This window comes from Sciurus vulgaris (assembly GCF_902686455.1).
Source record: "Sciurus vulgaris genome assembly, chromosome: 9".
Classification (NCBI taxonomy): Eukaryota; Metazoa; Chordata; class Mammalia; order Rodentia; family Sciuridae; genus Sciurus; species Sciurus vulgaris.
Window position 1 is genome coordinate 68,728,484 of NC_136469.1, and position 27,933 is coordinate 68,756,416.

General features: G+C 31.9%; 1 protein-coding gene across 10 annotated transcripts in view; it reads right to left on the minus strand.

The window, feature by feature from the left end:
• The window catches only part of CCSER1 (coiled-coil serine rich protein 1), a 1,261,997-nt gene that overhangs the window by 917,183 nt on the left and 316,881 nt on the right, over positions 1 to 27,933 (minus strand). The gene's annotated exons all lie outside the window — the stretch shown is intronic.

Below are 27,933 nucleotides of genomic sequence, written 5' to 3' on the forward strand. Positions count from 1 at the left end.
AAATTGGTCATAAAACTGGTAAAGAGGGTAAAGAGGATTGTACTGTGAAAAAAAAAAAAGTTTATAGTTACAGTGGGGTAAAATACAAACAATTCCTTATTTTAATCAATAGAGCTCTCGTATGCTGATGTGTTATTGGTGAATGACTTAGAAAATTTCAGAGTTTTTTAAAGGATATATCATAACACATGATTCTTGATATGCTTTGATTTTTATTCCTCCTTTCAGATGCTATAGCAACTTAAAATCTCCTGGAACATTATTAATTAACATTGGAATCTCCCTGACTTTCATATATCTAAACCTTGCAGAAAGGCTGTATGCAGAAGTTGACCTTCTGTTTAGAGTTAAATGAAACTTTTTTCTTAGAGAGTTGTCAAATGTTTATTATGAACAAAGGAAATCATTTTTTAAAAGCAGGCTTTCTGTGGAAAGAAAATCTCATACAACTGAAGATAGGCTGACCTAGTCACTGAAAATTAGTTTTAACATTAGTATCAGGTTTTCACAGTTACATACCCTGAAGAGAAGTGGGCAGATGGGAAAAAGTCCTACCTTGATAAGAAAAGTATGATAATGGATATATACAAAAACACACATTTTATTTTCTCTCCAATACTCAATATTGGATAACTTGCATAATTTCAACTGACCATCCTGTACCATAAAAACTATGGACTAAATCTAGTATTTTTGTCATTTTTTTCCTACACCATCTAAGATCTATATAGGTATTTTTATCTCTATATTAAATTCATATCTATCTCTACTTCTGTTTGAAGGACAGAAAAATATGTAGCTACTCTCCATGCAGGAAAAATAAACCAAAATCTATAAGATTAATTATTACAATTCAAAATTAGATAGATATACACTTTTCTCCAAATAATGTTTAGCCAGTATAAAGTCCTCTATCATTCTTGATTGTTTTCCCATTTCTTTCTAGTATGGCCTTTACTCTTTTTTTTCCCCATTTTTAAGAGATGAAGGAAGGGTGGTAAGGAATAATGGTACAATTTATAATATGTCTTTTTTTTTTTTTGAGTTCTGTTCTGAGCCATTATGCTTTTATTGCTTTGGGACACAAAAAAAGACATAATCACTTCTGTTTTAGCAAACAGTAATCAGTGTAAAGAACAAAACTAGTGTGTTCTTTCATGCTTGGTTTTATGTCAATGTACAAAACCACATTCCTTTATGCTTCATTTAATTCTTCAATTTTCCTTGTTAAATGTCAAAATTCTGCATAAAAGATTGGCAGTAAAAACATGCAATAACTATTTAAAGATTTTATTGAAGAGACAAGAAGACTTAAAGGGAGTATGTCAACCAATTCTATCCATCTACTAGTTAGAAACACAACCAAATTATTAGTATAGAAGTCACAAAAGAAAATCTAAAGTCCAAAATGCAAAGCAGCTTTACTAAAATGTACAATGCAGAAAACAACCTATTATTAACTATGTTTAACAATATTTGTTATTTTTCCAAGTTCCTATTTAAATACTGGGAAATATTTACTTACATGAATTAAAAAAATGTGTATGTTGAAATGAAAGACAAGTCCTGGTAGTGCTCAAAAAAGCACCAAAACAAAGAAAAAGATAAGCAATTTTACTTTACTTGATTCTTCACTGAAATTGCATGATATAAAAATGTTATTAAACTCTACTTTGTTCTGCCTGTAAGAAACTTAGCCACATGAGTACTCTGATAAATCATGTTTCCTGATGATCACTGGCTTACTTTAGAATAATGCTGCCCTTTAGGAATGATCCCTCTCTCTCTCTCTCTCTCTCTCTCTCTCCATATAAACTACCTATGATAAACTGTAGACTAAGAAACAAGATGAGAAAGCTTAGAATTTTGCTTCTTGTACTCATCCTCTAATTCAACAAACATATGTTGAGCTTCTACATTTCTTAGGTCTTCACATGGCACAAGTACTGAAAGTTGAATACACTGTTCTTGTTTCAAAAGAAACACTGAAGTGGAACTCTAAGACAAAGGGGTACATGTTATTCTAGAGGGAGTCAAAGTGTTGAGGAGGGCTAAGAAGGACTAAAGAACACTAATGGAAGTATCTCAATACATAGAAGGTTTTGAAGAGGTAGGACTTGCACAAACTTCATCAACTTGTGAGAGACCAAAGGCTCACAGAAGTAAAGTAACTTCTGGGGATCTGAACTCATTTCATGTCAAGATGAGGAAAACAGTATCAATATCTTCCCTTGTGTTGATTAAAAAATATCATAGTGAGAATGAAAAAGGATCTATCATCATAACTGATTTAAAAGTATCATTTAGCAAATAGTAGAGCAAATAGTAGTAATTATCCTTTATATCTTAATTTATCATCATGTTTCACTTAGATAACAGCCATGCAGTTTTAATTAGCCTTTTTAGACCATAAAACCTTGGGAATGGATCTTGTACTTTTGTCTATTTTTTTTTTTTTACCGCTACATAAAATCTATGTAAGTATTTGTATCTCAATCTCTGTTTCTATATCTATCTCTGCCTCTTATCAGTATTTCTATTTCTGCATACCTACCAGGTATCTAAACACACACATGCACATATGAACATAAGGAATTTGTAAAAATATATGCATATAAACTACCCCAAAGCACCAGAGTTCATTCATTAACTAAAAATTGACTTTGAATAAAAATGCAAAAAGCCAAGTGAGGTAAATAATGGGTAATAGTGGCTCAGAGACTTTTTAAATATATATCTGCAACAGAAAAAGAAAAATAGAAATTTTAAGTTTATGAGTTGAAAAAGAAGCTACAAACTAGGCAGAACTTGTTTAAAACTAGAAAGCTCTCTGCAAGACTTCATAGGATATTGCAATGCCTTCACCAAAGATTGTAAAATGTAATGCATATAAAACCCAGATACATTTTAAACTATGGCATCAGTTCCAATTCTGAAAAAAATCTTCACATTTTTTTGTAGTTATCCACACAGAGATTTATGGCTATTATCAGAACATTTCAGATTACTGAAGGATTTCTTCAATAAGAACTGCAATAAATTTGCATTAACTAGTTCAAATTCATTTAAATATGATTTTAAGAACAAAAGTCCTTTTATAGCAAAAAAGATATAGATATAGATATTTTATAGATAATCATATTATTTAAGTTCTATATATATAATTGAAAATAGATGTAATTTGAAAACAGATATGGAAATATTAAAAGACTTCAATTTCTAGAACAGTGTAAGGATTTTTCCTTTGTACCTTAATCAAATAACTAATGTGAATTCATTAAAAAAAAAGAAAGGAAGTTTGATGCTTTCACACAAATCTTATACTTAAATAGGTATTCAAATATGTGCTCTGCAATATTTGAGCATAAATAATATTTCATATGAATAATAATTCTAAATGTACTATGCCTCACACTAAAATTTTAGTGCATTAAACAATGCAAGATAACTGATTATTAAAATAAATAAAATCTTTATCAAACCTGGAAAGCTGTATACAGTATTATTTCTATAGCTAATTATGTTTTAATTATAAAATAAGATTCAGAGAGAAATTTGAGGAATTTTGTTTCTTTTTAAAAATTCCATTAGACCACATTTTACAGAGTTTAAAGATTAATGAAAATTTTTGCATAAGTCTTCTAAGAGTAATTCAAATAATTTTAGTAGAATATTTATTCAGTACTTTCTATATACAAATTATTTTACTTTAAAAACATGGACTTTGTAGATATCTTAAAAGCATTAATTTTCATCACTTAATATGCCCTATTTTGCTTTATAATTTGATATGTTCTGAAATAGTCTACTTAACAAACACAATAGATTTTTATTATATGTTCAAAAAATAGAATATTTTCAGATAAAACATAGTTCTCCTTGCATTAATTCATTTCAACAATTATGATATTTAATTGAAAATTAATAAATTTATACCTATAAAATTATTTAACTTATGATTTACAAAATTAAAGTAAATTAATAAGGCATTATTTTGTTAGAACATGCAAGTAGAAGTATAGCAGGAAATTTCACATATCCTATATTTAGAAAAATGTAATCTTGGGGTTTTGGGGGGGCAGTGTTGCAGTAAGGGGAAACAAATTCAATGTTTCATGCATGTTAGGAAAGCACACTACCACTGGGCTACATCCCAGCATGTGGGGTGTTCTCTTGCCATGTCCCTTTTTGGATGAGGCAAAGAGTCTGGTGGGAGGATGGGAAGGTGCCAGCTATCAATTAATCATCAAGAAACTTATCTAATCAAATAAACACAAGAGCCAATAATCTTTTCAAATGGAAAGAGGTGTGGTACACTGAGCCATGCCAAATCTGGCCTCCAAAAGATGGAGAAACCCACCTTCACCTTTATGTAAAGGTAAAGAGGAACTGGGAGGGGCTGCTTTAGTGAGGAACAGAATGGAGTGGAGTTAGAGAAGTCATTTGCTTAGAGAATTAGCATTTCCTCAGGGGTAAGCCATCTCTGTACAGGGTCACCTACTCCAGGCTATCTGAATCAGTCTCTCATGACTGCCTGCTCCTGGGAGTCACACCTCTGTATCCTATGGCTCTGCCAAGCCTGATTCTGCTAAACATGGATGGTTTCCCACACCAGCAGTTGGAAAAATGTAATCTTAATGGAATTTCCTTCATCTGCTAGACCATTTTCAAAAAAATAAATTCATAGTATATCCCCCAACAAACCTACTTGTAGCTTAGTATGCCAAATAGTTATATATTTTACATTTCTGAAATATATCCATCTTATAGAGTCATATTTATAGTAGTATTGTTCCATTTACATTTTCCCATTTTGAACATAAAGAACAATATTTTAACTGTCATGGAAAGAATTAAACTGCCTCTAGAGGGTAACCCTGACTGTTATCAAATCAATCAAAACAACAACAAAAAGAGTAGATTCAAATAAGAAGCAATTATTATTTTATTTTTAAGTCAAAGGACACAATTTATTGCTAAAACATAATCCTCTAAATATGGCAATGTTTATGATCTCTGGATTAACACAGACTCATTTAAGGAGAACATATATTAATATCATTAACTACGAGGATCTAAAATTTTTATATCTTTTTTCATTATTTGTTCTATTTAATTATACATGATAGCAGAATGCATTTTGATTAACTGTACACAAATGGGGTACGACTTTTCATTTCTCTAGATGTATAGGATGTAGACTCACTCCATTCCTGTAACCTTAAATGTACATGGGGTATTAATGTTTGTCTCATTCCACCATCTTTTCTTCCCCCATTCCCTCCCCTCATTTCCCTGTACACAATCCAGCATTCCTCCATTTTTCACTTACGTACCCCCGACCCCCATTATGCATCCACATCCACCTATCAGAGAAAACATTTGGCCTTTGGTTTTTGGGGAATTGGCTTATTTCACTTAGAATTATATAGAAAATTAAATATGCAATAACTATCAACATGGCAAACATTCTATTACTATGAACTCTCCTTTCCAAGTGAAATTACTATGAACATCAAATATACTTATCATCAAGAATAAAATGATTTAAAAATGAATTTGTAATGAAGGTCAGGACAGGTACCAAGAATTCTTTGAAATAGTTATCTTTTTCCCCCCTAATCTTTAAAAGAAAAAACTATTTTATCCACTGTAATTGAAAAAAATGAAACATGTCCTAGTGACAGACTACCCTGTTTGCTTCATATATTCTTTTATAGTTGCCATATTTTACTTTAAAACAATCTTATTTTTGTTTTTAGACAGAATTTTATTTCATTTTCCTTTGTTTCCCAAGTTCTGTCACCATATATATGTATATGTGTATATATATATACACATATATATAATATATATGTGTATATATATATAACTTATAAATTCATAAAACTAGATAATGTGGGGCTGTGATTTCATCCTCGTTATCTATGTTGAGTGTGATTTTGATGTTTCAAAACACATTGCCTCCAAAATGTCTTTACGTTTCATGATAAAAACATTTATTTACTTATAGGCTTGCTTGCTCATTTGTTTATTTTGTTGGTCACTTTTCTTTCAAAGCTACCTTTATCTATACTTTAATTCTATTTCCAAGTAAAGGAACATAAATATTACATAAAACAAAAAATGTAGACCAAGTACATAAACCTTTACTTTGTCTAATTTACTTTTCCTGATTAAAAAAAGCATATAAACAACATAAAGGACTTAAAGTCTGACATTAATATGTAATATAACATGCAATTTTTAGGAATATGTAACTTATTTATTGATAAAGGATATCCTAGTACTCAATTAGAGTTTAAATATTATATAATCATTGACTCATCACTTGCAGTTAAGATTTTTTAAAAAATAGCATTAGAGTTAAGTGAATGTCTATTCACATATTAGGAGAAAATGATGCTTAATTTTAATCCTAATCCTGATTTATGCTTCTGTTTAAAAACTTTAAATGGTGTTTCTATATATTACATGTAGTCTATAAAGCAAAATAAGACTTTGTAAATATTTAAAGTATATATGAAAATTTTTAATATCTATTTTAACTCTTTTTGCCACATGAATATAAGGACTTTGAGAATATATGGTTTATGAAAAACATTAATCCTTTGTCACAGAAGAGACAAGACTTAGAATATTTATTATTTAAAAAGTATATACTTGTCTAAATTGAAATAATATTAAGCCAGATAATGGATGAAATAATTATTTGAAGTTGATTTGAAATTAACATAATAAGGCTTCAAAACGTTAACTCTATGTCATACATCAGATATTATGAGTTGCTCTCAACTTAAATGTAACAAAAATGTTAATATTCTGAGTGTAATAATGAAGCCAGAATTGGGGACAGGCAGTTAGTGTAGAAATAGGGGATCTGGTCAAATTGAGGAAACGGAGGCCATAAAAGCCATCTGCCTCTGGAAGTTGGAGACTACCCCTGAGAGAATGGAATGTCAAGGATCTCTGGAGCCCAATGATTACCAAATTTACCTGCATTTGTCTGGGACTACAGGCAAGGAGTTGCTAATTAATGCTCCCTGGGCCCTTTTCTGCCCTGAATCATTTTGGCCCTCCCCCTGCCCATCCTTTTCTCACTTTATGTATCTCACCTGCAAAACCAGGCCTAGTCACAGTAGGCAAGAAGGAGAGATAACGGGGGAGAGAACTGGAGAACAAAAGAGACCTTAACCTATAAAAGTTGTAGGGCTTGCTCACTTCTTTGGACTCTAAAATATCAGCCATGGCCCCCTTCTCCCTCCCAGGAAAAGTCTGTGTTATTACTTTTAAATAAAACCTGCTTAATATGCTTGACTTGGCGTGCTTCTCTAATGTTATACTTCAACATCTGAGGAAGCAGAACTCATCACCGGTAAGCAATGATATCAATAAAAGTTTTGTAGATGATGACTGTTTAGTTTTTTAACTGTCAATTAATGTAATCAAAGTAAACATTAAATCTCAATTATAGCTAGTATACTAAGATTTATGGATTGTGTATTGCAGAAATAGCATATGTTGGTCACAACTTTCCTTCCTTCTCCCTTGCTATAGCTTGTGTATGGGTAGAGTATATGTTGTAACTTTTGTGAGTTCAGACTTAACCATGAGACATGCTGTGTAACCAGTGGAAAGTGGGAAGAAGTGCCACAGGTAGATTTTAATGTAGGACTAAGAGACACGTCATGATTCCAACTCACAGTCTCATCCACCAGCACTCCATCATGAGAAAAGCATGACCTGCATCACTACTGATGCCAGAATGAGAAGACAAGAATGCCAGATCTGAATCCAATCCCTACCCAAGGCCCAGGCAAGTCACTTTAGCAGATAAGGTTAGCAAAGCACGTCCACAGTTAATCCAAAGACACAAGAGCACTGAGATGTGCAGTTGTTTGTTGCAGTAAAACCTTACATAGTAATTTGTGTTTTTCTTTGGCTTTATACTGCTTTTCTTTATTTAGTTGTAAGTTATTTAACATTACAAATGTTTGAGTTGGATTACTTCTAATCTGTCGCAAAATCCAGCAACGTTTTAAATTAAGCATTAAATACATGAATACACAATCCACTATCTCGAAAATGCTCCAAAGTTCTACCAAACATTTTGCAAAACCAAACTATTTAAAATGTTCTTATTTAAAAAAAAAAAAAAATCTGTGGCTAAAGTATATGGGGGATATGTTTTCATTCTTAGTTATAAAGAGAATGTAAAAAGAAAAGAACAAATTACTCTTCATATCCCCCATATTAATAGTGATTATTGGTTCTAACTTGCATTTTCTTCAGAGTATAACAGAAATTACCTAACAGCTAAATACAAACATTCACCTGTTTGCCTAATACCATATTACATGAAATTAATGCATATCAGGACCATGTACTCTCTTCTGCATGGTTATGTGGTAACACAAATTTATCCAAGCAAGAACACAAGTCCAATATTTAAGAGTTTCAGTTAACATGAGCAAAATGAGGACTTGCTGGTACTATTGTTAAAAATTCATCAGTTAGTAAAAAAAAAAAAAAATTAACTTCAGTTTTTAGAATTGCAATATTGTTACCTTAGAAATAATAACAAATATGTAATTACTCATATTATTCTTTCTTATGTTCTATGTTCTATGTATTCAATGAACTTTCTTTGGTATTTCCTGCATTACTTTTTATCCATTTCAAGGAAAGTATTGGTTGAATGACTCAATTCATTAAACTGAGTGGTGTTTAACAAAAATGGCCAATATTTTCATTCAAAAATTATACTTTTGTGTCCAATCAAAGTTTGGAAAAATGGAAATCAACCACACCTTTGTATGTGGACAAATCAATTCTAAGACAAGAGAATTCGTGTCTTTTTATAAATAGTGAAATAAAGGAAATCTAGTAAAAATTTAATTCTAATTCCATTTGACTCTGGGTCAACACATCTTATTGAATGCATTATCATTATATTCTAAATCCTAAATACAGTTATTATTGAGTGAAATAATTCCAAGTGTCAATGTTTCCATTTTCTACTTTTTAACAAATGTCACAGATCACTGTCTGAAAAGAACACAAGGAATTCTTTGATGCTTGTCACACTGTTCCTTAATAGTTCTGTCACTCTCATCATATGAACTGAGGCCATTCTATTAAGTTCCTTAATTGTTGTGACTTCAAGTGGCATCTATTATGCTTTGATTGAATACTCTGGGCCAATGTTATCTAAATTATTTTTCATTAGTACTGTAAAGTTTTAACATAAAATGGGTCCCATTTATTCTTTCAGAGATTTCTATTTCTAAGTTTAGAACAGATAACCATAATTCACACTTTTGCAAAAGATATTATTTGAATGAATATTTTTCCTGAGAAAAATAAAAATGTGAATTGACCTTAATTCATTCTAATGTAAGACTCTCTTTCAGTAGTAAATGCAAAATGGTTTGATTCCTTTCTCTCCTCCTGGCCATTCTATTCCACTGCTGCAGGGGGACAATAATTATGGAAAGGTTTGCCCACATGCTAGAACCCCAAACCATATAAATGTGGGCCTTTTTAAAAGATATTTTATCCTCACTATATACACATTAAGTAATAATCTCTGATCTGTGTACCCTTACTATCATTAAAATAACCGATAATGATATAAACTATAAATCATTGTTCATTTAGGTTATTATAATTACTTGCTATTCCTATTTACTGTTTTAAGTACTCACAAACATAGTAGGTATAATTTAGCTCAAATATACTTAATTATATTTTATGGTACTATTTATTTGGGAGAAGTAATTTATATATTTGCTGGCATAAAATACATCACTACCTATTTTTTCAAGCAGCTGGAAAAGAGTATTGTTTTGAACAAATGGCTATGTAACCTAGGATGTCCATTTCCTTGTATGGCATGAACTAACTTGAAAGTCCACTGAATTAGGATCATAGGTGCTAAGTTAGAGTTGATTTCATTGCAAAACTTCATTTTAATACAGAAAAAAAGTATATTTCCATAAATTTCTAACATCCATTTAGTGAGCACCAACTATAGGCTTGATACTTTGAAGCCATTAATTTTTTTAATCCCTCACAATTTACAAATTGGATATGAATTTATAAACATATTAATCTGAAAGAGTTAAAGATTGAGTAATTGCTAAAGTTTGAAATGTCACCAAACTTTTAAAAGACTAAACAATAATTTAGTATTAAAGTCCATGCTAACAATTTCCCACTTTGCCCAAGATTACTAAACTCTCAACTGATATTACAAGAATGACAGCTCCCAAGGCTGAGTGCCTACCCACTATCCTGTATCCTTCCTCAATTTGTTGAAAAGGATCTGTCTTAAAATAGCACACTAGTTCTCACTGGCAACTCAAAATAAGAGGACTTTCACTTATTTCATTGAGATACTAAATACTAGAATTCATTTTAATATTTGAGATTATATTCCATATCTCCATTGGAACTATTTTTTCTTATTCTTTCTCCAGTAAACTGATTTTAATGATCCTGTGTAATATACTGAAACATGAATCAAGAGAATAGGTTCCTTGGAAGAAATGAAAATTGAAAAATGGCTTTCGTTAACACAGAAAACTTAATCATGAATTTGGAGAATTATCTACCCACATCATTAATTATTAATCCAATAACTCAATAAAATACAAGGAATTCTCATTATCCTAGTATTAATTATCCAAGTTGCTATATTTATGGTTCTGTGTAGATAGGTGAAATTTACCATACAATAAAATATTCTCTAGTGAACTACTCACAAAATTAATCCTCCTTTAAACACTCTCCCACCATAACTATCCCTTTCCTCATCAAAATAAGGTGCTTAAAAGAAGATGATTTTTATATGAATTGATGATTATAAAGGGTTTTGGGAAAATTAGTAAAATCCTGCCATACTTTTATGAAAATGGCCTACATCTTAAAAGCTACCATTCTATTTTGTTCAAATATTATATCTTCTCAAAAGTTGCAACTGTAACCTAAATGTTATTAAATGGAACAAATTATTGTCATGTTGTATTGTTTTCCACGATTTAAACCTTTTTTCACTATTTCTTGTAAATTTTGTTCTCCATAGTTACCAGGTTCTCATTAGGAGACATGTATTTTTCTTAGACATGTCATTTAATATATAAGACTTTATTTAAAATTTTTGTAATAGAGAGAACCTAAGGGACCAAGTAGTCTGATCCTTCACCTCAGATTTCCTCAGCTATGGTGGTGCAGGGACAGAGATCTCTGAAGGTCCAACTTTCTCTATTTTTCCTGTGTAGTGAGTTCTTAATGACCATTCAAGATGATATAAGGGTCATTCCTTAAAAGAAGTGTTCCTGCGAACCTGCTTTCACATCACTACTGTAACTAACAAAGTTCTAGATTAAATGTCCATTCTTACCATCATTTATTCCACAGATTCTTATGGAGATCTAGGAGAGTAGGGCGAGAGGTGAAGTCCTGCAAATGCACTGGCGAATAAGTGAATCAGTCCCCACTTTCACCAAATTTGAAATTTTGTGTGATAAGTACCTAACAGGAAAGTGTACAAGGGAAAAGAGTATCATATATAAAGAGAAAAGGATGGCCATATATCAAAGTATTGAGAAAAGGACATCTATGACAAGACGTTTTTAGTGAGAATTTCTCTAAGACCTTTTTGAGTGAGAACTTGTGGCATGATATAAATGGGAAAATTGAAAACAAAAATCCATGTTTCTCTGCTTAAGAAAATAAACAGAAGGCCTGGGCAAGGCAATTGATATATTATAGAACACCTTCTGAAGATGTCTTAAAGGATAAGGGTATTTATTTATTATTTACTCAACCTAAAGTCCAGTAGGTGGAGGTTAAAAGAGGCATTTTTTTCTTACAGTTTCAAGATGGGGGTTCAAATACAAAACTCAAAGCAGAAAAGGAAAAAAGGGAAGCAATAAAGAGAATTTCATGTCTGTATCAAGAGGAAAATATTTCTCAGAAGCCTGTGGCTAACTTCCTAATACATCCTATTGCCTATAACTGACTCATATGTTCACATGAAGACAAAACCACACCATGTTCAAATGGGGTTTTCATAACCAGTGAAGCCTTAGACCAGACAAGATTCATCACCTGTGATTGGCACATTGCTGCTCCAAAAACTGAAGGGAAGCTATTGCTAGTCAAGGCCAAAGCTTGTAGACGACCACCCATTATTTACAGGAAAGTATTTTCAAAGAGCAGCTTTGTAGTGTGAAGAGTAGAGAAGTGAAGAAAGATCTTAATAGAAATAAGTCCAAGGAAATTCTAGCAAGAGAGAAGCTGTCCATGCCAGGACTTTAAGGGAACGGAAAGACACTGACATCAAGGGCCCGTACACAGTAGGCAAAAAAGTAGCTCACATAAATTACCGATTTGCTCAGAAAGGAACTTTAGAGGAAAACATCTCCAAGAAGAAAGGAAATGCTGATACTTTTCTGAAATTTGGGGTTAAGAATGAGGACCACTGCAGTTGACACAGTTTGTGGGATTAAAGACAGACATTTTGTTTAGATATCAAGAAAAAGCGCAACTTAATAAAATACTGATGATTTGTGAATATCTACAATTGTTGATTAGTTTACATATTTAGCTGTTTCTTTTGTTAAAATAGAAGACAGAAAGAAAAATGGAAAGTAAAATTACAGATTGCAGAACACAAAATAGCCTCCCTTTGTTGAAGTAGTCATCTTTGAAAAAAAAGATGACAGTATGAAAGATACAGGAGGATTTCACAGAAAGTAAACAGTATACATTCAAACCATGAGTAAAAGAAGACAGTATACACATTAGGACTGAAAATCCAGTATGAAGGGAGGGAATAAAAGGGAACTGACCAGATGACCAGACGCCAGAAGGATATGTGAGGTAGAAGGTAAACCAAAGTACCAAAAAGATAAGTTTTTAAAAGTTTTTTTTTTTTTTAAATGACTACATGTGTAATATTTTGAGAATATTTAATTCTTGAAACATCTCTGAGTTGTGAAGCCAATATTGAACAAGGGACAAGAATGAATGTGTAATTCTCTTTGCAGGCTACTGAGATCAGCTGGGAATTTGGTGAACTGGCAATAATGCATCTAAGATTCTGATGGAGAGACTTGGTATCAGAGTATGGGCCTGCTTCCAGGGAACAGGAGGCAGTGGGTAGTAAAAACTTTTACTGAACTGGCCAACACTTGAGGACACACAGGTCTTAGAAAAATGTATTCACTTACTCGTTTATTTAATCTGGTGAGATGGTTGAAGAGTAGGAAACACCATCTGCCATGCTGAGTGTGTGATGCTTATGAGACATACAATGAGATGAAAGGACCACAATGTTAAATGTTAAACATCAAGTAATAAAAAGTCTGATTTGGGTAGCCCCTTTGTGCTTATTTCTTTGATGAACACCAACAGCTTGACTGTACTATTTTGTAGATTGCCTTTGGGATATCCCGTGTCTTTCTCAGGGTGTGTGTCTATGTGTGTGTGTGTGTGTGTGTGTGTGTGTGTGTGTGTGTGTGTGTGTGTGTGTGATAAAAAGATTATAACATAAAATACACAAACATGTTAAGCATGTAGTTCAGCGGCATTAAGTCCATTCACATTGTCATGCAAACATTACTACCATCCATCTCCACAACTGTTTCATCTTCTCCAGGTGAAACGCTAAATCCATGAATCAAAAACTCCCCATGCTTCCTTCCCCTAGGCCCTAGAAACTACATTGCACTCTCTGTCACTGTGAATTTGACTATACTAGGTTATCATATACAAGTGGAATTATAAAATATTTCTTCTTTTATGAGTAGTTTATTTCACTTAGCAAAATGTCTTCAAGCCATGTTGTGGCATGTATATCTGCTTCCTTTTCAAGGTTGAATAACCTTCTATTATATGTATATGCCACTACATTTTATTTCTCCATTTATCTATTGAATTTGCTTCTATATTTTGATTATTCTGCTTGGCTCTGAAGATGGGTGTGCACATACCTATTTCAGCTTCCCAACAAAGTACCTTCAGAGTAAGGTTTAAGCAGTGCATAGATCAGTTCATGCCTGGTCCACCTTTATATGTGATTTCTGTGCGCTCTTATTTTTGAGAAAATGAAACTTTATTAAACTTATCCCATAGCATATTCTACCATAAACATGGGCATTTTATTTCACATGGATAGTTTACATTTTTATCATTTTCTCAACTTAAATGGCTTAGAAGTAATATTTTATATTTAACAAATCCTGCTTTCTACTCTCAGATTAAGATATATCTCATTGAGTGATTTTAATTTTTAAAAAATTGTTATTACTATAAAGTACCCATGCTGCACATAAGAAGTGGAAATAACAGTTTATAACATAACACAAAATAAGTTATAAATTTTAAATATCATTACTGATACATATTTATAACACTATCTTTCCTTCTTTTCTAATATTGAAAATTGAATTCAGAGCCTACCACATGCTAGGAAAATGCCCTGCCACTGAGCTACATTCCCAGTCCTTTTTTATTTTTTATTTTATTTTATTTTTTTTTGAGTGGTTTAAGGCTGATGCTGGCCCTGAACTTAAAATCCTCCAGTCTCGGCCTCCCAAACTGCTGGCATTACAAGCATGCACCATCATGCCCAGCTATAATGCCATCTTAATATCAAATTTTTATTGAGCTATTCTGGGTACAATGAAAGATTAATGCTTCAAGGTTTAATATATATGAATTTAACAAGTCCAGTTATGTATCTGAACCCTGAAATTAAAATAATGGGTTGTCAGTTGAATATCCTATTTATAAAGTATACACAACATCTATTTTGACAAAAGTATTCTTCCTACTAGCACAGAAGTGTTAAAGATACACAAAATACATACAGAAGAAAAATATGAAAGCAGTTTCATGAAGAAATTTATACTTGAAATTTTTATGAATCTACACTTTTCTTCTTGGTTTGCAGTTACTTTCTGAGATGGGTAGCTGTCATTTATAATCCAAAAATTATCAACTAGTAGAAAATACACGAGTGTCCCTGTCACTAACATTTACACTGTTTCTCTTTGCACTAGATGTTATCCACGGAGGTAACTCAGACAGCAGCAGAACTAGAACCAAACTTTGTCCTTTGTGTTACAAAACGGATCAAACTCCATGAATTGGTCCTTCCATATGCCAAGTTTCTGCAGAAAATCAGGGAGCAGACAGTGTGTTTAGTACCACCTAGCAATGCTCTCAGTCCATCTTGAATGGAGCAATTTTTGCAGAATTCTCTCAAGGGCCCCATGGGTCATCAAAGCGCATTGTGAGATTTTCAGTCTGGTTAAGAAGATAAAAAACTGCAAAAAATTATGTGATATTCTGTTGTAACATACCATGGTGGTACAACTGAGTGAAATAAATCATGGACAGTTTCTTCCAAGGAGTGTTGAGTAGCTTTTGATAATTTCTTTCCCTCATGTCAACTACAGGTATGGGAGAAAATGTGACCCATAATTGGAATAAAAGTATAGTAGATTTAACAAGTTATTCCTTGTTTATGTTTTTTTTCTTTCTAAAATAAGGAGAAAACAATTTCTCTGTGGCACATTAATCTTACAACCACTAAACTTCATCACATATTCAATTTTAAATTTAAATGGGAGTCGTTTACCATGTGAAAAATTTTAAAGTGTCCATAATTAATGATGTGAGACATATGGAAACCACATTAAATCTGAATCATAGGATTGCTGTTTTTAATATCAGCAAGCTGCTTCCTATTTTATTTTTCTTTTATTATCTATTTTCTGAAAGTAAACTTTCATTCATTTTTAAAATGCTTTCTACCTTGTTTCTATTCCAATTAAATGATAAAGCATGTGTGCACAGTTCAATATAATGAATTTCCTGTTTTGATCTTTTTAGCTAAAGAGCACATTTCTCTTGAAACATGTGAATTGTGAATGCCAAAATATTTTTTAAAATTACTTATTTAACATTTCTATATTAACTCATTCAGAATGGATTGTCATCAAGTCCATGAGATTATGTCCAGTTATTTATTATAGAAAAGAAATAATAACCTTAGGATAGAAAAAGATAAAGTATAAATTGGTGCACCTCATTTGTCTATTAAATGCTAACATCAACTTTTAGCATTTGCACATATAATTTAATTATTGAGTTGATTTGCTTATGAAATGACTGAACAAGAAAAATATACCATAATAAAACAATGTGTTACTAAGTAAAGAAAATGCCTAAATTTACAATGGGAATGGGTCAGGTTTTGATTTTGATTAGGAAGGAAATAAAACTAATAGATTGATGTAAATATATTAGAACAGTTTTGAAATCATAAAACTTTAAAAATGGAAAATTATTATAAATTCAATAATACTTAATTCTCATTTATTATTTCATCAAATATTTTCAAATTACATAACTCAAAGAAATGTTTGAAAGACAGCTAAGCATGAGAAAGTAAGAATTTAGGGAACCTTAGAAAATATTTACTTTAAACACTTCATTTTTAATGAAATAAGTAGTTAACACAGAGATTTAATGATTTACTGGAGGTCAGACATTTAGATTATAAAAGAAGTAGGACCCAATTTGTATATTTTATTTATGATCCTTCTACTATATAGTATAGCTGGTATACTCATTAATTTCTGGACATCCTACATAAGAAGAGATTACTTTTAAATTCGTTTAATAATGTGTAATGAACCCCTTAACACTAAAGATAATTATAAGTCAACTATCAACTATTTTACATAAAAAGTTACAACATAGTATTTTACAGGAAATACAGATAGCAATTTGGCACCATGCAAATTTATCAGAAATCCCAAAAGTGCGGCATGATTTTATAGAAAAGTTCAATTATCCCAACACAAATTAAAGATAAAAACAAATGAAAAACAAAACATCTCTCTAATAAGAGTAGGAAAACAAAATTAGACCCAGAGTGAAACTATAACTGGTACAGAGTAACTTAAGCACAGAAAAAAAAAAAATGGATACAAAAACACAGTACCCTTCAAACCCCATTTTTAGACAACAAATCAAAAATTACCCTATAGCTGCACAATCTTGTAATTAATTGTTATGTGATATGTTAATTATCTTAGCATCTTAGCCAAATATTACATTTTTAAAATCAAAGATATATATTTTTGACTTAAATAATCTTAATCCTAAAAAGAAATGCAGTTGACCTGATTTTGAACAGATTATGTAGATTGAAATGGATTTTACAGACCATTGGGTCAAAATTCTCTCTAAAATGCTTGAATCAATCTATAATTATTCCTACAAGATAGTCACATGAAATTTCCAGTGACCAGAAGCCCCCAACATCCACTGACTATAATTAAATTCATCCTGTACCACACTCTATCTTTGTGCATAACTTTCTTATTAGTTTTCTTATAATTTTTAGATCCATACAGAACCACATGCATTTCGTTATTTCTGGTCTCAAAGTACAAGGAAGAACCTAAGGCAAACTCTATAAAAAAGAAAAAGTCATAATGGTTTATCTAAATTTTTTAATGATACTGTATTCTGGTGTACTGTTTTATAATATCTAGGAAAGCTTGTGACAATTTAAATTAATACATTATTCAAGGCTATTGTGTTCATCTTATACTATTTCTCCAAATTCATATGTGCCTCTATTCCTTAGCAAAATGTATAATTTTAACCTTGTTGACATTAGTTTATTAAGCGATATTGTCCAAGTAAGTATAAAAAAGGACACTAACAAAAATGTCACAAAATACAGATAATAAAATGGATGACGCTAAGTACTACAAAAGCATTAAAAAAGACCACTTTTTTGATCTTTCTTCATAACTCATTTGAGAAAAAATATATGCAAAAATGAAGAGGTACTGATTGATTGTAATAACAGTGAAGAATGTGTTACTTAAGCTCCTCTATTTATTATGTTGATTTGAAAATGCTAATCATCTTTAGCATTACTGGTTTCTAATGACATTCATATTTTTAAGGTTGTAAAAAACAATGAAAAGAACTGAATATATAAAAAAGAATAATTGCATATTGTGACAAATTCAAAGTATGATAATTAAAGTAAACTGAAAAGAAAGTATAATTTATTCTTTTTTCAAAGGGTCATCTTGGACAAATTTCTTAATCTTTGTGTGACCTTGTTTCCTGAGCTGTAACCTGGAGATAATAATAGACCTATTGTTGTTGGGAGGATTAAAGGAATTAATATCTGTAAAGCTTAGGATAGTGCATGACACCTCATATGAATGATAAAAATTCATTAATAAATTTAGGAAACAACAACACATTGTATAAAATGTGTAAGATTTGTCCCAAGCACAGGAGATTAAAGATTAGATGGATAGATAGATAGATAGATAGATAGATAGATAGATAGATAGATAGAATGAAAGGAAGAGGAAGGAAGGAAGGAACGAAGGAAGGAAGGAAGGAAGGAAGGAAGGAAGGAAGGAAGGAAGGAAGGAAGGAAGGAAGGAAGGAAGGAAGGAAGGAAGGAAGGAAGGATGGAAGGAAGGAAGGAAGGAAGGAAGGGAAGGAGGGAGGGAGGGAAGGAGGGAGGGAAGGAAGGAAGGAAATAGGTATATATATTGATAGAAAATACCTGTTCTTAAAAAAATACCTGCCCTCAATGTCTGGCAAATGACACTAAAGAATCTAGGTAATTATAATTCTGTCTAATTGCTTCTCTAATAGAGGTATTTCAATATTATAAGAGCACATGGGAGACAATTAAAATATAAGTACCTTGATTTTACCATCATGAGGATCCTTTATTTCAAAGAGATTTGAGAATATTAATAGATGTTATTACAGATTTCTCTATAAAGCAAAAATGAAAGGTAAGCTCTTTCATATTTAACAAGATGCATTCCTACACATTTCTTCATCAAAATTTCTGTGTTACTGATGTTTATTTTACAAACTTTATGAATGACGGTTCAGGAAAACAAAGAGACTTTCCTGTCCCAGGACTGGCAGTAATGCTTCCAGACTCTTAGTTGCAAGATTTCTCTATCCAATCCTGGATGACAAATATATTGTTTGAATTCCATATGACATCTTCAAATATTAATTATCCAAATATTGAATATGTTAATATTGAACCATTAGCAGTGATATGCATTAATAAAACCTAATTTTTAAAAATTTGATAGTGTCAGAAAGCTATGATGATTAGTTTTACCTTGTAAATTTAAAAATCTCAAAAAGTAAACATAGAAGTTAATCAATTCTCAAGTATTTTTGAGTACCTACTAGTTATTATTACCCTAAATATCACAGAAGATAAAACACATCCAGATAATATTGCTGTAAAAAGGACTTACTTCAGCATATGAAAAAGATAACAATCCCTTAAATGGTGGGCAGATAATTATGTAAATTTGAGAATATACATAAAATCAAAAATTGCATAGAAGATCATGTATTTTCACAGAAGTTGTTACCATTCTCTCCCCAACTACCTCATACTTTCTATTGCTTTTCCTCTTTGCGCTCAGCATTATTTTGTTTCATGTTTAATATTTAAATACTCAGAAACAATCTTGTAAAACAGGCACTGCTTTCCTTATTTAATATGTGAGGGCATTTTATTTCAGTAAAATTAATCTTGTCCCATGTCTTCTAGTTGCTAAACAGATATGATATGTCAGATTTCAAAGTTTTTGATCCTCCTTGGAAGGGAAAATATAAGAAATTAATATTTGGCAATATACTATGTATTTATAGTGTTGATAAATGATTTATGCTATTATCTAAATTATAGGGTACATTCAAATGAAATATTCCATTTAGTTGAAAACAAAAATTTCCCATGGGATGATGTTCAGGGGAAGGGATATTGAAAATTGGCCACATGCCTTTACCCACACAAAGAAGCTACTTTGACAACAGTGGTGATGCGTGATGCACCTGAGTCTTTCAGCAATCCAACACATTTGTATTTCTATTACACTATAAAGAGTACTGCACTGTTGAACTGAAACTCTTCAGTCATCTTATCAAGTTGCCCCAACTCTTCTGAAAAATAGCTTTTGTGTGCTCAGTGTACAAAGAACTACTGTCAAACTAGATGCAAATGTTCAATAGTATTTCTTGACTCGACAGGTTGATTGCACAGGGACCAAATATAATGACTCACTAAGGAACAATAAACACTAGAAAAATAAAATAACAGTACTATCCATCCAGGGAAGCAGGTTCTCTGGAGCTCTTTCTCTTAATTATTTGTGTGTGTATGTGTGTGTGTGGGAGGGGGGGGGTGTTAAAATCCACTACTTCTTGAGTAACACGTGTCTGAAAAAGATCAACTTTCTTTAGTCTGATTTAAAAAATTTATAAACTAGTGAATGATGAGACCAGACCTTACAAAAAGGTGATAACAGATAATGTGACACATGGAAGAGGAATGGTACCCAATTCTCTCACAAGTGATACCACTTGAGAAAGCTTATGACCAAATGTTTAGCCTGATTCCTTTTTCTTCCCACCTTGGTTTTCTTCCTGTACACCCAGGACCTTGAAGGACTAAAGGTGAACACTCAGTTGCCCCTCAAATTCTGTATACCACTACAGGTAAACATCTGTTCCTCTGCAGTCTCTGGGCCAAGGATGGTACATAGCAGAGGGGAGAACAAAAGGTCATCATCAGGGATTTCTGGACACAGATACTGGTGGAGGAACAGGTTCATGGTAGATGGAATCCCTTGGCTTCCTAGAAGCTTTGCTGTGTGGAGGAAGTTGCAGCTGGAGAAGTGACAGCACAGTCTTCTGACATGAAGAACCCAAGGCAAGAATCACCCCTGATTTAAAGGCATTGATGCAAAAGGAAAAGATCCAGGTTTTGAGGCCTAAAAGATCTTTTTAAGGAAAAAAAAATAAGTAGGACAAAGAAGAAAAAACAAGTTGTCTGGATCTCTTCTAAGGCCTTACATAAGGAAAGTCCAGAAGATTAAGCTTCCTCTACATCATGGTCATGCATTAAGCTGCCAGGGTGAAAGGTAGAGAAGAGCGGTGTCAGATGGCCAGAGGAGTTTTGAGGTGGCTTGGCTTCAGGGACCAGTAAGTGGGTGAACAAGTGATCCTTCATAGGTCTCCACCTGGGGCAGTTTTCTAGTCTTGGGTGGATGGGAATTTTTTGCCTTTCTTACTGGGTCTCTTCATCTTTCCAAATAGCTCCCAAAAAACTATGCCTACTTTCTGACCAGCTCTGAAATTCAAGATGGTGTTGTTTTTACATCTGTCTGTCCCTTCTTCATTCTTTAGACTATCTGGGAAGAGCTGCCTCAGTCATTCAGATATGAATCAATATCTGTCTTTTGTGTTTCCCACCACAGAGAGCACATCTGAAGTTCTCTGAGTGATTTTTTTTTTTGAAGGCCTTTTACTGAACTTGTGATTAGAAAGTCTTCCCCCCAAATTACAACTTCTTCCAAAAATTGGGTAACAGATTTATATTGATGCAACAGCTTTCTCTATAGAAATCTCTTCACTTACCTCCTCTGACGGCTTGTTTCCATCCTGAATTAATCAAGCTCATGAAACAGTTGTTATTTCTTTTGAGAATGTGCCTTGGGCAGAGGGGCAGAGGGCTATTTCATATTAATAGTAATATCCAGATAATCAATCTTATCCATACCTCAGTTTCTGATTTTTATTAAATGGAAAAATTTCAAGGCACCAAGTGATGGAGGATAAAAGAAGGAAAACTATTATTAAAGAATCATAAGAATTTGTATAAGAACCTAAGTGAAATTTACTTTTATTTTGTGCATTACCAGTAGGAATTGATGATTATGATTTGGAAAAGAATTTTGCTAAAAATGCATTTGTGTATGTGTGTGTGTGTGTGTATACCATTCACCTTCTTCCATTAATACTACTCAATATAAGTTAATAGACTATCAGAACTCTTCATTTAATAACTATTATTAATTCAAGATAGCATGTTAGGATTGCAACATCATTATAAACATGCTTTAGCGTAAGTATAATTAGTATACAGATGATATCTCATCTTCATCCATATTCCAAGTACTTGGTAAAATATGTTATTAGTTTAACAACTATATTTAATTTGCCAAGTTTCCTAACTATACACTGACTTACTTTTCACGATTCACCATCTCCAGTGCCAGTATCCTCATCCAAGCAACTGTCAGAACCATCGAAATGTCTTCATGGCAACTAAATCTGTGCTCCCCTTCGTGTTGTTCTGTCAATACTTAAGAACTAGCTCTCTGGAGGAGGGAAATAGCCCTGGTTTGTAGCATTTTCCAATTGCTATGTCAATACACCCACCACAGTGAATTTCAAGCTTCCAAGGTAAGATTACTGAGCCAGGAATCAAGAACTCACAAATACAACCTCCCAAGTGGATTCCATCCTATCAGTACTCTCATCACACCCAATTTGTTCTCTACAGCAAACAAGGAGAAAGATTTCAAAACCAAATCTGATCATGTCACTTGCCCCTTCCTTTTGTTGCCACAAGCCTTCTTGTATTTTTCTGTGATGATCCATCACGAGTGCAAGCTGTCCTATCTGCTGAAAAGCTCTCCTTCATTCTTTCACTTTGTTATCCTTAAGAGCATAACTCAAGTCTCTTACTCAGGAGAGTTTTCCCTGATGGCCTTGGTTATATTAAAACTCCTCACCAGGAACCCTTAAAACAACATATACCTATACAATATGGCCATGGTCAGAGCTACAAATTTGCATTTCTTTTTGAAATTAATTGCCTGTTCCTCTGGTTATGCTCTAAGTTTCACGAGGGACTACATCTGCTTTTTGACAAGATTCCAGGCCCTATGCACAGTGCCAAGAACAAACAAGCTCTCCAAAATTATCTTTTATGACAGATTTAATTAACAAGTGAAAGCATAAACAAATATGTTCTTTTGAAGTTTATAAAGAAAATCAGAAATTAGCTACTAATATAATTTTAGATATATGCCTAACACAATTACATAGTTTGTAAAATTATTTTATTGATAATATAGAGTGGACTTAACTTTTCCAAATTCAGCATATATTATTCAGATAAAACTAAATAAAATGAGCTGATAGAACCTTAACCAATGTGGTTTAAGTACCCTCTGAGAATCAGTTAGTTTCAGCCATTCTTTAAAAATAAGACTTTGGTACTAAACAAAGGTCTGTGCCTTCTCAGAAGCAGCCCAAGGAACCTTGGTCATGCCCACGCAAGAAGGCACTGTAAGGAAGCTTTAAAGTTTGAAGTGAAAGCCTCCATGATGTTAGTTCCTACTTCAATTCCACAAACTGAACCCATGAATCAAATATCTCAGTCATATTTGATTCTTCCATATAAAATAAATTTCAATATGGAAATAGACACAGACCTAAAAGAATAATTTATTTTCTTTCACCTCTGTATTTCTAACTTTACAATGGCCATAAAAGCCCTTCATTTCTAATGCCGAGTCATGGTGTGTGCAGAGTATTTATTTGCATTTCAGCAAACATATTTCTAGTAAAACACAAATATAACCCCAAAGCAATTGTGGATGTTATTTTAGTATTCTCAAATTTTGATTTTTTTATGTATATGTTATGTTGTGTATAATTGCATGTAACTTATTGAAGAAACATATACTTTTGAGTATCCTGATTAGTTTGGATAGATATTTGAGCATATAATTTTTGATAAATTGATAAAACTTCTTATACTAAGTTTAGGCCCCAGCATTCTATGCTTAAGATCAAATATTTGAAAACTGTGTACTCTTTTCAGAGTTAATAGATTTTTCTATTTTCTAGCAAGTTTATCCTGTGAGGTTCTCAGCTATGTATCGATAATTGGCAAGTGAAGTTAAATCTATACCTTTATTTCCTGAATAAAGATAATTTTGAATATATCAACAATAGAAAAGCTGTGACTCTTCCTACTATAATGAACAAAATGCAGCTTCCCTTCTTAGAACATTTATAGAGCTGCTCCCTAGCATTTGTTGTACTAATATATGTATACTGTGTTCCTAATAGAAATTCCTATTCCAGTTTTTCCCAATTAAATATAACTAAAAATGAATACATGAGAATATTTAGTAACAAATTGCCAAAAATATTTGTAATCAGCATATAACTAAAAGTTGATAATATAAACATTTCAATCATGAAATGTTTCTTCTGTTTATATAATAATAATTATTATAATACTATAATTAACCAATTTTTCAAGTTTATTTTCATAAATTTATATTGAGATATAAGCCAGATCCAATTTTAGACAATTATGTCTAATCAAAATCCATAACTCACAATGGAAAAATGGTATATATTTCACTTATACTATGATTTAACTTTTTAGGAGTATGTCTTTTTTTCTCTTTATCTAGATTCTGCATCATCAGAAACAATATCTTAATTTTTTTTATGTATAATGTTACATATTCTCTAAGATTAAGTGTAATCTTACATATCCTTTATATGTATAAAATTATTCCAGTTCTTAGCAAGAGATTTGTTCAGCTCTGAATTAGATAACTTTATTAGTATTATGGTTCAAAGATTTGGTGGTTTATGAATTTATATAAAAAGCCTATAAAATAAGAAGGGAAAATTTACTTAAGGAAGTAATTTAATCCTGATACAAATTCAGTATCCAAATTTTATCCTTCAAATGTCTCCATATCATAACAGTAGGTTGCTATCTTATTTCTAGTAGTTTACCTTATGGGAAATACAAGACACATTAAGCTGATATTATACAGGGATATGGTAAATCCATCTATAAAAATGAAACGTGGTTACTTACCTAATATATTTCTTATAAAATGAATTACAAAATTTATATATTCTTGCCTCCTTATTATGTTTGAGACCTTGAATTATGAGGCAAAGTAACTGTCACTTTAAAAAGTAACTAAAAATGTCTGGGGCCATAACTCAGTAATAGAACACTTGCTAAGGATGTTTGAGGGTCTGTGTTCAATTCCCAGTACCACCAAGAAAAAAAAAAAGAATCATAATTTATAAAGTAAACAAATCATGGTTATAAAAAAAATTTAAAAACCTTGCCCAAGGTCTCCTTGTCATCAAGTTATACTGCCTTTCAAAAACACAACCAGATCAAAAGACATGAAATAAAATTAAGTATGTAGAGATTATTTAAAATAAGAAATGAAGATGAACATATTATATTTTGTTAGTATACAATATCTATAAAATTAAAAATGAATTCTAATTTTAAAAATGAATGGTGATGATATTGCTACATGTATTGATCATCCATTATTTTGACTCCCATCATCTACCTCTACCTTCTTTTATCAAAACCATTAGTATCTCAAGTGTGGAATCACCTCCCCCTTTAAAATATCACCTGGCTTCCAGGAAACCTGGTTCAGACATTTCATCAAATACTTTTGAGTACAGGGACAATTTCAGAAAAATGAAATCAAACAATCTATGCAATCAACACCAATGACAATCAAGGGACCATACTGTTTTTATTTAAGAGAAACCATCTACTCCCACTCGGTTTGTTGAAATGATAAACATCTATCTCAGTTGCTGCTGAAGGAAGTAATGTCACCATCTGAGGAACTTAAGAAAAATGGGAACTCTGGACAGGAGAGGAAACCAAAGAGATGGAGACAGGAAGAAGGATCTTTGATGATTTTGTTAAGGACCAGACCCAACTCTAAACAAATTTCTACCTCTATACTTGTTTCTCATTTGTACATTTTAACTATACAGAATAGTGGTTTTTATTGTGGCATATTCATACAGGCATATAAGGTATGTTGATCATATCCAACCTCTCTTTGTCCCTATAACCATGAGACAATAACAACCACTCCCCCTCATTTTCTGAAGCCAGTTTGCTTTGGGTTCACTTTCATTTAATTTTTATTTTTAATTCTAAGTTGATTTTCAGTTGACAATTTTGATTTTATATTGTGTTTTTCCCCATATACTCACACCCATCATTTAATTCTCAAAATGACAATATGTGGTATATAAGGCATATAATCTCCATTTGATAGATGAATTCAATAAGATAACAACTGAAAATGCATGGCAGAAAATCTCTGAATAGCTTCCTTAAGATCATACTTGAAGATAAATATGAGAAAAATTAAAACATGGGATATTCATGCCTTCCAGGTCAGTTCAAATGGTAAGAAAAATATAATGGAGACATGAATCAAGAATTGTTAATTGACAGAATGTGAGGTATGAGAAAGGAAATGTATTATGATTATAAGGAAAAAATGATAGTAGCTTTACATAACTATGAAAATAGAAAGAATCAAGATTTTAAGGAGGCTAGAATTGATCAATACTTGGCTTTTAGACAGGAGGTTCTGGTAGGACCCTTTGTTGGTCAAGTCTGTTCAACAATTTAAATAGTAGATTTACATTCAGAAGAACCTAAGCGGAAGGAAGATAGGCCTGGAATCCTCTAGAACATTGACATTTGAAGCTGTGACAGAGGCAACAGAACTAACACCTTATGGATTGCTGGATTTCTGGTCCTTCACTAATATCACCTCATGTGATTCTCACAGTGAGGGTGGTGATATCAACTCAATTAACAGATGGGGAAAATAAATCACAGAGAGCTTAGAAAAACACCAAAAATTCCTTTCTAACATGTAGCAAAACTGAGATTTTAATAAAGGTCTCTTTGACTCAAAACACCTAGGGCTAATAATCTATTATAAATAAAATTAATAAATAATTAAAATTAATACTATTATATTAATACTAAATAAAATTAATACTATTGCTGAGGGAGAATGCTTAAATGAGAATGTAGATTCCAAAAACCTAGAGGAATCGGACTGAAATGGACTAACAGAACAAAAAGGATAGTAAATGCTGGTCTAATACATATCTCAGAGTAGGAATAACACTTTACCAAGTAGCAAAAGACTGGGAAAAAAATACATGTAATAACACCACTTACCAGTTTGATCATAGTCCTTGAAAAAAATTTAAAAGAATTTAAGATCCAAGATACAACTACATAAGTACCTTATGTAAACTCAAACATATTGCAGGAAAATACATTTGAGCTTTCTAGTATAATTCACTTGGCATATATGAGATGTAATTTTCCTCCTATTAGACAAAAAAATATGGCTCTTGGAACCTAAAAATAAAACTATATTAAGAGCAGTTATATTGTTTTCACTTTTAGATTATATTAAAACTGAATTACAATCATTACTTTCTGAATTGGTTAGTAATTGTTTCCTCTATAATGAGAATATTAATAGTGAATATCTTCATGCAATCAAATATATGCATTGCTCCATTTGAATTCAATAATACAGAATATAACATTAAGGGATTTTTCTAATTGACTTCACAAATAGTATCACACACTCTCCTGTTCCAGGAAACTCTTTTTAGAAGCTTATTATCCAGCAGGAAGACATGCAAAAAGCAAACAACTATGATATATGTAATCCAGTAGGGAAAATAGTGCATGCATTAAGGTATTTCCTGCCTGTTCATGTAGGGGTCAGCCACGGATCATCGGCAGCACTGGACATCCCATAGTCTCTAGTCTCAGACCTTAACACAGGCATGGGACAGTTTTCCCTGGGAAATCAGCAGGGAATTTTTCCTTTTTATTTATTTGGTGTTTAACCAGAAATAATTATAGTTTATTGAATATTTGATATAAATATATATTTTATTTGTTACCATAATTCAATACTCTTTTGGTCATTATAAGAATAAAAGTTTATGATTTATTTAATGTAAAACCAAATATAAATTTAAGTAAACATCTGAATTCTTTAAATGACAAAAATATACATTACACATTACCATTGAAAATATTTTATTGAACAGATACACAAAAATGCATGTATATATCATAAGCCTGCAGCTTGTAAATTTTCACAAAAGGTGCACATCTGTGGCAACCAG